Below are 12,590 nucleotides of genomic sequence, written 5' to 3' on the forward strand. Positions count from 1 at the left end.
CCGGGCCCGTAGGAGGGGCAACGGAGCCCGGGAAGCACGGCGGGGGTGTCCGGCGGGGGGGGGGCGGCCCCTTCTTCGGGACGCAGAAGCGATCTGGCGACAGGTAAGTCGCCAGGATCGCTTCTGTTGTAAAGCCGACAGTCGGCTCTACAAGTTTAAACAGAGTCCCGGCGGCAAAAGTCACCGGGAGTCTGTTTAAACAGCCCCCGATGCTGGCGACGTACACTGTACGTCGTCAGTCACGAAGGGGTTAAAAAAAAACAAAACGTAGGAGTGCCAGTGTGAACGAGGCCTTACTTTGCTGCACAATAAAACTTGCCCTTTAATACTCTAACATTGCCAAATGACCCCTAAAATATGATGCCTACTCCAAAAGGCATTATTGCAAAGCACATTGTTTTCATTTTTATTCACAGCACAATGATTAATTCCATCTGACAAACATAGTGTTACAATAGATGCCGTTTTGCTTTGTATTTTTGTTTAATCCACTAACATTTAAAATACAGCAAAAAAATTCAGCTTATTAAAGGCAAATAAATACCCCGAGAGAAAAGGTGAACACAGCCTTAAAAACAGTTTTCCCTGCAGCCATTAAATAGAAAACAGGTCACTATGTGCAAGTTACTGCCAATTTTAGAAGGATTATTATTGTGCTTGCTTGTTTATATTATACTTTTGGTAAATACATTACCTGAGTGAGCCTGCTCACATTAATAAAACAGTTGTTGTCCCTTGTGGATAAATCTCAACTTTTCCTTCACTCTTCCCATATAGAATATGTATTGAAGACTTTATTAGCCTGTGCTGTTCCCGTTATAAATATGTTTTCACTCGGCTGAGATTATGTCTGTAAAATAGATTTTCGACCACTGTGTTAGTGACACAAATTCATCTGCTTCTATTGCACCGCATATATCAAGACCTACAACAGCAGAAAATGGATCCTGACAGGTGAATTCACAAACTGAATTGAGGACTTGTGTAGCCACCTTTAAAGCAAACTGTTATTGTTTCAGGTACAGCCAAGTCCCATTTGTATGTTTTCAGCATCATTTCTTTCCATGTGTGCATCTTTTTCGAGCTGTCTTGAATCTTCAAGCATCAGTACTGCCCCAAGATTAGCTATGCAAGGCATTTGGAGGTTTATTTATAAAAGGCCTGCCTAGGGCAGGGGTGGGCAATTAATTTTCTTGGAGGGCCACATAGGGTATTGGGACAGCTAAGTAGGGCAAAACTGCACGGAACCACACAATGCACTGAACGTGCATTACAGTGCAGCAGGTGCGTTGCATTTCCATTCATTTGAATGGCACCCCAAACATACCTCTAGGCCGCAATGTGATTTACTGCACGGCAACATGCGGTACCTAAATACATGCCAGTTTTAAGTTAAGTTTTTTTTTAGTCAACAGATGGGAGCTGCAGGAGAAAAGACAGAGGAGGACCCCGACGCAACCAATGACTGCAGAGGATCGAAGAGCAATGTGGTCTGAACACAGACCGATTGCCAACCTGTGCTGGGCTGTGGCTTGCAGTCAGCTTACTGTCGGCCAGCCAGAATAAAGCACAGGTCAGTGGGCTGGACAGCCGCAGACCAACGGCTGGATACAGCCTACTGACCGTAAAATGCCCAGGTCTGGCCTAGAGCATAGTCGGGTGGATGCCGTTTGCACAGCACTAGTGCTTCTAGATGGTGCTGATGAGTATAGGAATTTATTGTACTAGTCAGCTCCATCTAGGGGCACTAGTGGCGTGCAAACAGCCTCCCCCCTGGTTATACGTGAGACAAACCTTTCATACATAAACCCCTTTATAATTCTATTCGGGGCATTTTCTTTTCTCTTACCCTTCTATTTTTTGGGAAAGCTAGATCAGTGGTTCTCGACTTTGATGTGACCAGAGCTCAGTATTTTTTTTTACATAACCCATTCCCCAATCATAAAAAAAAGCTTATACTCATACAATAAAAGTATAGGAATGCAAAGAATGTGTTGAAAACAAAGCACCACATATGAAATTGGTGCATACTGTATTTTATAGCATTGTAAGCAACGTACAGGACATTTAGGAGCTGATTTATAATGCAGTTGTATGGCGTAAAGCCCTGTGAACGACCTTTGCAGAGCATTACTACCACTCGATGGAGCCAAGACAAATAGGAATTAGGGTTGCACAGATACCAAGTACAGTACTCGGTACGAGTACATGTACCGATACGTTTGAGCTCCAAGACTACACTAGAGGAAAATTTAAAAATTAGGAGGCAGCTGTCATTTGTGCGGAGCTCCCGGGATTTGTACATCTCTGTTTTAATTTACGATTTTGTTTTTATAAAGATAAATAAAGGGATGCACAGATACCAGTTTTGCAAGTACCAGTACTGGTACTTGCCGAGTACTTACAAGTACGAGTACTGATACATTTTTTTTTATTGTCATGTGACAGTTTTTCTAAAACAATACAAACTAATGATTTCAGGACAGTGGTGGAGTGCCAGAGCCAGGTCCCAGTTGCAACCGGTGCAACCCTGGTAGTTCTCATGAAAATGCCAAGTATCTGCACTGGTACTCGAAAAGTATCTGTGCATCCAATAGGAATGTCCTAAGTAAGTCCCCATGTGTTATGCTGTGCTGTGTTGCAGCGCACATAAATTGTTAGGGTGTGTTGGAATGGCATTCACAATGAATGCCATCATAGTGCACCACTGCACGTAACATGCATTACCGTACATTGCCCACACATTGTATAGTACAGGGCTCAAAATTTCAAGTCCTGAGCTACTAGCCAGGCCTTAAGAGTCACTAGCCACCAGTTGCCCTACCTAACCCTTACCCTGCCCCGGCATTAACTCCGCCCCTAAACACACCCTCTTAAATAATCTTAGGAAAATTCTTATCTTATGATAGTTGCCGCTTGTAAACGGCAGATTAGGGATTCCTGCTGCAGGAAAACACAAGTTCCTGACACAAGTTCCTGACACAGGAATCTCTAATCACGCCTGAAATATACTGTAGGTGTGAATGGGGCCTAATATACACATACACTAAAGGTGTCCATACACCTGCCAATTATCATACGATAATCGGCAGGTGTATGGGCAGCGTGCGACCGCTTCTACTGTAAGGTCGTACGACTTTCGTCTTCCAAGCATGCTGGAAAACCTGACGAAAATCGTACGATTTTTGGCGGGTTGGTGGCGTGGTCGGAAGACGAATGCCACATGCAAGCGCACACTGCCCACTCAGCATTGCAATCGGGCTTGCAATGATCGCAAGTACGATCTGCCTGTCCAAGATGGACAGATCATACAAGATTTTAATGACCTTACAACCATTGCATAGCGAAAGTCGTGCGATGGTTGTAAGGTGTATGGCCAGCTTAAAGCACAAAAATACACTTCTCAACAACTTTACACCCCCCTGCACAAATATAATACTAAAATTCCCCCCGCACACAAAACATAATACACATGTTACAATAGATGCCGTTTTGCTTTGTATTTTTGTTTAATCCACTAACATTTAAAATACAGCAAAAAAATTCAGCTTATTAAAGGCAAATAAATACCCCGAGAGAAAAGGTGAACACAGCCTTAAAAACAGTTTTCCCTGCAGCCATTAAATAGAAAACAGGTCACTATGTGCAAGTTACTGCCAATTTTAGAAGGATTATTATTGTGCTTGCTTGTTTATATTATACTTTTGGTAAATACATTACCTGAGTGAGCCTGCTCACATTAATAAAACAGTTGTTGTCCCTTGTGGATAAATCTCAACTTTTCCTTCACTCTTCCCATATAGAATATGTATTGAAGACTTTATTAGCCTGTGCTGTTCCCGTTATAAATATGTTTTCACTCGGCTGAGATTATGTCTGTAAAATAGATTTTCGACCACTGTGTTAGTGACACAAATTCATCTGCTTCTATTGCACCGCATATATCAAGACCTACAACAGCAGAAAATGGATCCTGACAGGTGAATTCACAAACTGAATTGAGGACTTGTGTAGCCACCTTTAAAGCAAACTGTTATTGTTTCAGGTACAGCCAAGTCCCATTTGTATGTTTTCAGCATCATTTCTTTCCATGTGTGCATCTTTTTCGAGCTGTCTTGAATCTTCAAGCATCAGTACTGCCCCAAGATTAGCTATGCAAGGCATTTGGAGGTTTATTTATAAAAGGCCTGCCTAGGGCAGGGGTGGGCAATTAATTTTCTTGGAGGGCCACATAGGGTATTGGGACAGCTAAGTAGGGCAAAACTGCACGGAACCACACAATGCACTGAACGTGCATTACAGTGCAGCAGGTGCGTTGCATTTCCATTCATTTGAATGGCACCCCAAACATACCTCTAGGCCGCAATGTGATTTACTGCACGGCAACATGCGGTACCTAAATACATGCCAGTTTTAAGTTAAGTTTTTTTTTAGTCAACAGATGGGAGCTGCAGGAGAAAAGACAGAGGAGGACCCCGACGCAACCAATGACTGCAGAGGATCGAAGAGCAATGTGGTCTGAACACAGACCGATTGCCAACCTGTGCTGGGCTGTGGCTTGCAGTCAGCTTACTGTCGGCCAGCCAGAATAAAGCACAGGTCAGTGGGCTGGACAGCCGCAGACCAACGGCTGGATACAGCCTACTGACCGTAAAATGCCCAGGTCTGGCCTAGAGCATAGTCGGGTGGATGCCGTTTGCACAGCACTAGTGCTTCTAGATGGTGCTGATGAGTATAGGAATTTATTGTACTAGTCAGCTCCATCTAGGGGCACTAGTGGCGTGCAAACAGCCTCCCCCCTGGTTATACGTGAGACAAACCTTTCATACATAAACCCCTTTATAATTCTATTCGGGGCATTTTCTTTTCTCTTACCCTTCTATTTTTTGGGAAAGCTAGATCAGTGGTTCTCGACTTTGATGTGACCAGAGCTCAGTATTTTTTTTTACATAACCCATTCCCCAATCATAAAAAAAAGCTTATACTCATACAATAAAAGTATAGGAATGCAAAGAATGTGTTGAAAACAAAGCACCACATATGAAATTGGTGCATACTGTATTTTATAGCATTGTAAGCAACGTACAGGACATTTAGGAGCTGATTTATAATGCAGTTGTATGGCGTAAAGCCCTGTGAACGACCTTTGCAGAGCATTACTACCACTCGATGGAGCCAAGACAAATAGGAATTAGGGTTGCACAGATACCAAGTACAGTACTCGGTACGAGTACATGTACCGATACGTTTGAGCTCCAAGACTACACTAGAGGAAAATTTAAAAATTAGGAGGCAGCTGTCATTTGTGCGGAGCTCCCGGGATTTGTACATCTCTGTTTTAATTTACGATTTTGTTTTTATAAAGATAAATAAAGGGATGCACAGATACCAGTTTTGCAAGTACCAGTACTGGTACTTGCCGAGTACTTACAAGTACGAGTACTGATACATTTTTTTTTATTGTCATGTGACAGTTTTTCTAAAACAATACAAACTAATGATTTCAGGACAGTGGTGGAGTGCCAGAGCCAGGTCCCAGTTGCAACCGGTGCAACCCTGGTAGTTCTCATGAAAATGCCAAGTATCTGCACTGGTACTCGAAAAGTATCTGTGCATCCAATAGGAATGTCCTAAGTAAGTCCCCATGTGTTATGCTGTGCTGTGTTGCAGCGCACATAAATTGTTAGGGTGTGTTGGAATGGCATTCACAATGAATGCCATCATAGTGCACCACTGCACGTAACATGCATTACCGTACATTGCCCACACATTGTATAGTACAGGGCTCAAAATTTCAAGTCCTGAGCTACTAGCCAGGCCTTAAGAGTCACTAGCCACCAGTTGCCCTACCTAACCCTTACCCTGCCCCGGCATTAACTCCGCCCCTAAACACACCCTCTTAAATAATCTTAGGAAAATTCTTATCTTATGATAGTTGCCGCTTGTAAACGGCAGATTAGGGATTCCTGCTGCAGGAAAACACAAGTTCCTGACACAAGTTCCTGACACAGGAATCTCTAATCACGCCTGAAATATACTGTAGGTGTGAATGGGGCCTAATATACACATACACTAAAGGTGTCCATACACCTGCCAATTATCATACGATAATCGGCAGGTGTATGGGCAGCGTGCGACCGCTTCTACTGTAAGGTCGTACGACTTTCGTCTTCCAAGCATGCTGGAAAACCTGACGAAAATCGTACGATTTTTGGCGGGTTGGTGGCGTGGTCGGAAGACGAATGCCACATGCAAGCGCACACTGCCCACTCAGCATTGCAATCGGGCTTGCAATGATCGCAAGTACGATCTGCCTGTCCAAGATGGACAGATCATACAAGATTTTAATGACCTTACAACCATTGCATAGCGAAAGTCGTGCGATGGTTGTAAGGTGTATGGCCAGCTTAAAGCACAAAAATACACTTCTCAACAACTTTACACCCCCCTGCACAAATATAATACTAAAATTCCCCCCGCACACAAAACATAATACACTCCCCCTTATTAACCCCCCCACATAAAATAATACACTCACCCCCTTCCCCCCGAGCCCCCTCACCTGGTCATGTCTTTGCAGGGAGGAGGCTGTGAGCAGGATCGATCCCTGGTTTATCTGTGAGTGATTAGTGAGGTCACTATCACCCCCAGATAACCAGGCATCGATCCTCCTCACATACATTCTTTCTTTCGGCCGGAGCTCAGAACTGTCAGAGCTACAGCGGGCCGGAGTTGGGCCACGAGCCGATACATGGAGACCCAAATTTCCACTCGCCCTCACCTTATTTTTACTCGCAAAATGCGAGCAGGCGAGTGGAAATTTTGAGCCCTGGTATAGTAGATTATAATGTGTGTGACCAGACACATATTTTTTATATACACAACAGCAAAGTGCTGGATTTACACATATGTCATTTTCCCTCAAAGCATTTTCCATTTAAATCAATTGAAATGCATCGAAATTCATATATATTCTGTGTTAAAGTGTGTTGCATGTTTTCAATTCCCACTGCAATGCACCTTGTATTGAATGTCAACACATATCATACTGTACATCATTGATGCATGTCTTAACACATGCATAAACATGCTTTTTGGCACATTTCCATTGATTTCAATGCAAAATGTAATAAGAAAAAACACATAGGTGAGAATCCAGCCTAATAGCTAACAATCGAGCCGAATCGAGCTAACAATTTGCTTTTGTTTACTTGAAAAAATATTAGTCTGGCCACACACATTACAATGTGCTAACATTCCAAACATAATAAAACGACTGCATGACAGGTGAATGATGGTGTGAGGACAATATACAGTGACAGCGAGCAATGTAGTGCCTCCAAATGTCCTGGCACCCTGTACTAACAATTCCAAAATCCAGTGCCTTTCCAGCAGCAGAGACCAGTTACTGGAGGTGACAGCCAGGACAGAGCTTTGCCCAGTGATTTATCCCCATGCCCTGCCGCCCACTGCCTACAAACTGGTGGCCAACCTCCCTTACTGGTGTGCACAACTTTAAAAGAATATTTAAAGAATGCTGCTGCTTCCCTTTCTACTTGCTTAAAAATCTTACTTAGCTTTTTCCTTCTGTGTAATGTTAAAGTGTTAATAAACCCTAAACCTTTAAAAGCAATGATTGCTGCTTACCTTGGCTTCTACCTTTCTTACTGCTTCTTCCTCTTGCCTTTCATGCTCATTGAGCCATATCAAACATCCCTGCTACAGGTTTTCTCTTCTGGGGCAGCTTTGTTCCCTTGCAGGATGCTATGAAGACACTCTTATACGCACACTCCTGGCAGCGAGATCACAAACTGGCCTTTGGACGCTGCCTGAGCCAACATGCAAGAGAGGACTAGATGGTGCATACATGCTGGGTAGTTCTTAGAATTGTGGGACATGTAGTCCTGAGTAGGGAGATCAGAGGACATTATATTATGTTATCATTGTGTGGTCTCCGACTGTAAGTTCAGGGAACGTGACATGGTGTAAAGCAGAGGCTGTGTTAAGAAGCACACCTGATTGTAAGTGCGCTTAGTTTTAGGTAAACATGTCATCTGCTTAGCTATGCTATACACTGTAGATCCTCGCTTAGTAGCGTGGTGTACTGTGCTGTGGTATGGCAACCTGCGGCGTGGTCCAGTGCAAACTCTGCCCTTTAAGCCATCTCCAATATTCAACACAATTTAGCCATTCCTATTTTCATAGCAGCACACTCTGCATGATGCATGTATTCTCCAACCAAAATGTCCCTCTTTCTCAAGTTCCAATGTTGGGAGATATGCAAAACTGATGTTTGATCAGATACAAAAATCTTTCCATATGGGGGTCAACTGATATGCATGAAATTCCTCAGTACAAGCAATTAAAGGCACTTATAAACAAATTAGGCGCATTTAAAGTGAAAAATGCCTATGTGTGGAAGGAGGTTATGTGATACATCCAGGCATGCATGCTTCCTGCACTGAGGATATGCAGTATATAGTAGACCATATCAAGCAATGCCTCTTCTATTGACTGTAGTGAGATCAGTAAAAGATGAATTCTGATTGGTTGCTAAGATGACTACACTGATGCAATTTGGTTAGATTAAACATGTCACCAATGTCTACAGTCTGCATTACTGCTAACCTAGAGTATTGCTTCTACGGGATTAATTCACAGCATCCTATAATGCATCCTTCAGTAAACAGAATAGGAATAATCCACGTTTGTTCTAAAAACAATTTTTTTCTTATCCCTGCAATTTAAATACAATAAGGGGCAGAACAAATATTTTTGTATCTTACTACAATAGATTTTCGTTCTAGCAAATTTACACCTCTGGTTCATTGCCTGTTGCAGTATGCTGCTCTGCTTTTTCCTCCTCAAGAATTATAATGAGGAGAAATGAATGAGCTCTGTAGGGAAACTGTTGAACCTGGAGACTTAAGGTATAAGAATGATTGATGGCTTGAAATTACCATATAACTACAATCAGGATCAGATTTTAAAATTAATTTTTAAGAAGCCTAAGAGATACCCTTTGATTTGTAGTCGAGTGGAATGGGTAATGCTTCATTCAGGGCGTAAAGTTTCTCACTATGAAACATTCCCTTTCTCTTGATCATTGGGACTGGGACTTAAGTAGAAGCAGAACCTAAAGTATTTTATAACATTACACACAGCTTTCCTAATGTTAACTTAGACTTAACTTAGAAATGGATATATATGGTGTGAACAGTAATTATATGTAATTCTTTGGCAGGATATTTTGTTCGACATTTGCGCATGTTACTTTGATGCAAACAGCACAATCAGTGTGATGAATTATGAGACTCAGTATACGTGTCCAAAATATAGACAGCTACAAAGTTTTTTGTTCAGAAGTTTTGTGTATTGTATCCTGTGTTAATTACAAAGAGCCATGTGGTATATTCATATATTATCCAGACATTTTATCATTTTCTTTCTAAGATACATTTTTGAAGTATTAGTTTTATGCAATTTTACAAACCATATGCAATGATATTTGTGAACATTTGCAGTTGAAGAAAAACAACTGCAAATGTAATATGTGAAATTTAAAATACATTTTATTTTTTAAGGAAAAAGTCAGGTCTCTAAACCAACTGTGCTGTTTGGCATAACTGGACAAACTTTGGCAGATAAAACAGCTCTCAACTCCATATGTATTTCAGCTGTGTATTTAGTTGTTTGATTGAAGGTCAGCCTTAAAAATGAACTTTACCCTTATCTTTAAAATAGCAACAAACACACCTTTAGAAATGTTTAGTAATGACAATCTACAAACACATACTTCTAGATAATTGCAGGCTTTTTATTCTTTGCATACCTTATGTGTCTTTCCCAGACAGTGGCCATTTTAGCTGAGGGCAGATTACTAGATTCCCCTTACTACCTGGCACTCTTGCACATGTGACTAGGACATGTGACCATGTACATCATCTCAGGGGAGGAAAATGCCTTTCCCTGAGATCTCTTGAGATTACAGATGAGATTTCCCAGCAATACACTGCTGATGTAACCTTCCCATGATGCAATGCTTGGGCACATTACATAATTTGTGCCAGAACTGGACCAGGAAGCAGATGAACTCTATTCGTAAATAAATGGAAAATATGTTTGTTTAACTAATGAATGTAATATGATTTTAAATCAGCATGCATAGCTGCATGCTGATGTGATTTTTAGTGAAAGGGGGTAAAGGTCCACTTTAAGACTTTAATATCTCTGTACTGGTACTTATGAGGTGAGCAAGGAGACGTGTAACTAAAATCCATGGTACATCATATCTGATACAAAGACCTTTGACTACTAGAAGCCCAAACAATAGATATCAGAAAAAAAGTGCTAAATTCTGAAGGAAAGAGACATGCTGGTTTTCTTTGTGTGTGATATTAAATGAGCTTTCAGGTTGCAAATATAAAAAGGAGGACTGGAAATTGTGTTTGGGTCCCATTACCTCATGAATCATGGGATGATAACATCCTTAAAATATTTATGATCTAAATAAAGAGTCACTTTATTTATTCACAGAAATCTATCTGTGTTGCATTAAAGAATCTGATCTTAGAATTTTACATAGATCTGAATCTTACAGAATAGGGTGTATTTTTTGAGGCATAGAGTAATGCGCAAAGCACAGTAGACAATAGCAACCAGTCAACATCTTTTGCTAATGTGGGTTCAATAAACTAAAATGTGTTTGTGAAAGGTTGCCAATTTACTGAATATTCCCCATTTTTGTTATTGTTATGATGCTCACACAGATTTTCAGTTCTTTAGCAAGTAAGTCTTTGACCATTAAAATATTTATTGATTATTCTATTCCCTGGCTGTACATGACTTTAATAAAGTTATTCTACCACACATTCCATATGGATCATGTTCAAACACTTCTAATTGAAATGTTGTAAATGCATTCATCTACTTTTCATTATGCACACTTATTCATCTGTTTTACAGGTGCACCGTAATGTTATTCTGGGTCCTTTTGGAATAGTATTAATGAGGCAGATTTGGACAGATGCCATTAAGACTGCTTATGACAAGATATGTATTTATTATGTGAAGTGGTTCCAAATTGTCCATCTTGCTTATAGAAAAGGATGATAGTTCAAGAAAAAGTAAGTCAATATAAAAATAAATGCTCAGCAACAAATTAGCTCATCTATTTTACTCACTGTAGTGTGTTTAATCAAGCAGGCAAAAGCCTTATGACAGAATCATTGCTTTTAGGAAAGCTGAGTAGTAAATAACGATCTGCTAAGTTATCTCAAGAGATACAAATCCAAGTGCAACGTTTAAATACAAATCTTATGTTCACAATCATTTTAATTAACTACTCAAGCCTTCATCTTCATAAGTTCTTATTGCAGTAAGGTTGCATGTTTGCTGGAGACAGTCCCCATTTTAAGAGGTCTGTCCCAGGCAAACAAAAGTCCCTGGTGGTGTCTCATGAAGCCCCGGTGCAGTGGCATTCATACCAGCTGATGGCATACATCAGCTGCATGACAGACGGTTTAACTGCTAGTCTGTGTTGCCACAACTCTCTTAATAAAGTTATTTGAAATGTTGAAGTTTTCCTTCGGCCATACCACCTTCACCAGGAATGGTGACGGGCATATGTTTAAATTGGAGGAGAGATGAAAGAAGGATGTGTGGAAGATCAGAAGAGGCTAACGGGGGTGATTTTCTCTGCCCCTCATCAGCAGGTGTACCAGGCCGAGGCTGGGAGCACTTGTTGCCACTGTATCGGGTTGGGGAAGCATGTGCTGTATTAGTGGACAGCAACTGCTGTTGTAAAATTACAAATCCCAGGGCTGCACAGCCATAGGTGGGTTGACAGGGGATTTTAGTGGAAGCAAGGTTTATAGTGGGTGATTCTACAGGATGCAGACCGGGCTCTCTATTCGGCCCGCTCCTCAAGTGGGACCTCTGGAGGCCCCCGCGGCGGCCCTCTACAGTGCCTGTTTAGAGGGCCGAGTCTGCCTGTCGCATACTGGACACAGAGGGGCCGATTCCTATCACTGCGCTCTGCAAGCAGAAGAGAGAAGCTCAGTTCATTCTCCGGAGCGGATTGTCACATCCTCACCATGACCATCAACAATCGGCAGCAAGGCAAGAATTGCAAAGTGCAAATGTCATGTCTGGCCAAGGTGAGTCCTCTGTCACTGTTTGGGTTGGGATGAATAGCACTTTTTGCTCCAGGCTTCAGATGTACAAATGATGTGTAAATTCTACTGGAGTGATGGGTTCAATTGCAAACCCAGGCAGCACAGCAGAGTAGAGGCTGTCTGTGCCAAAATCCTGTTTGGAGATGCTGGGAGTTGTAGTTCCCTGGCAGCTAAAAGGTCTGCAAAATACAGGCACTGAAATTTTGATTTAGACGTGGTCTACCTGATGGAAAATAACCCAGAATGAGTTCAGGGGCTGTTACTGACACTTTTTATGTTTTTAGCAAGTAGTGTGTTCATAAAAGACAGAAATTGTCCGGCTGATGGAAACTGTTAAACCAGTTGGTTGCACTTGTTGTTTGTGATTACTGAACCCATTCAATGTTGTCATTAGAACTGAGTACTGTGTGTTAT

Source organism: Nanorana parkeri, unplaced genomic scaffold (genome assembly GCF_000935625.1).
Source record: "Nanorana parkeri isolate BGI_ZX_2015 unplaced genomic scaffold, ASM93562v1 scaffold104, whole genome shotgun sequence".
NCBI classification, from domain to species: domain Eukaryota; kingdom Metazoa; phylum Chordata; class Amphibia; order Anura; family Dicroglossidae; genus Nanorana; species Nanorana parkeri.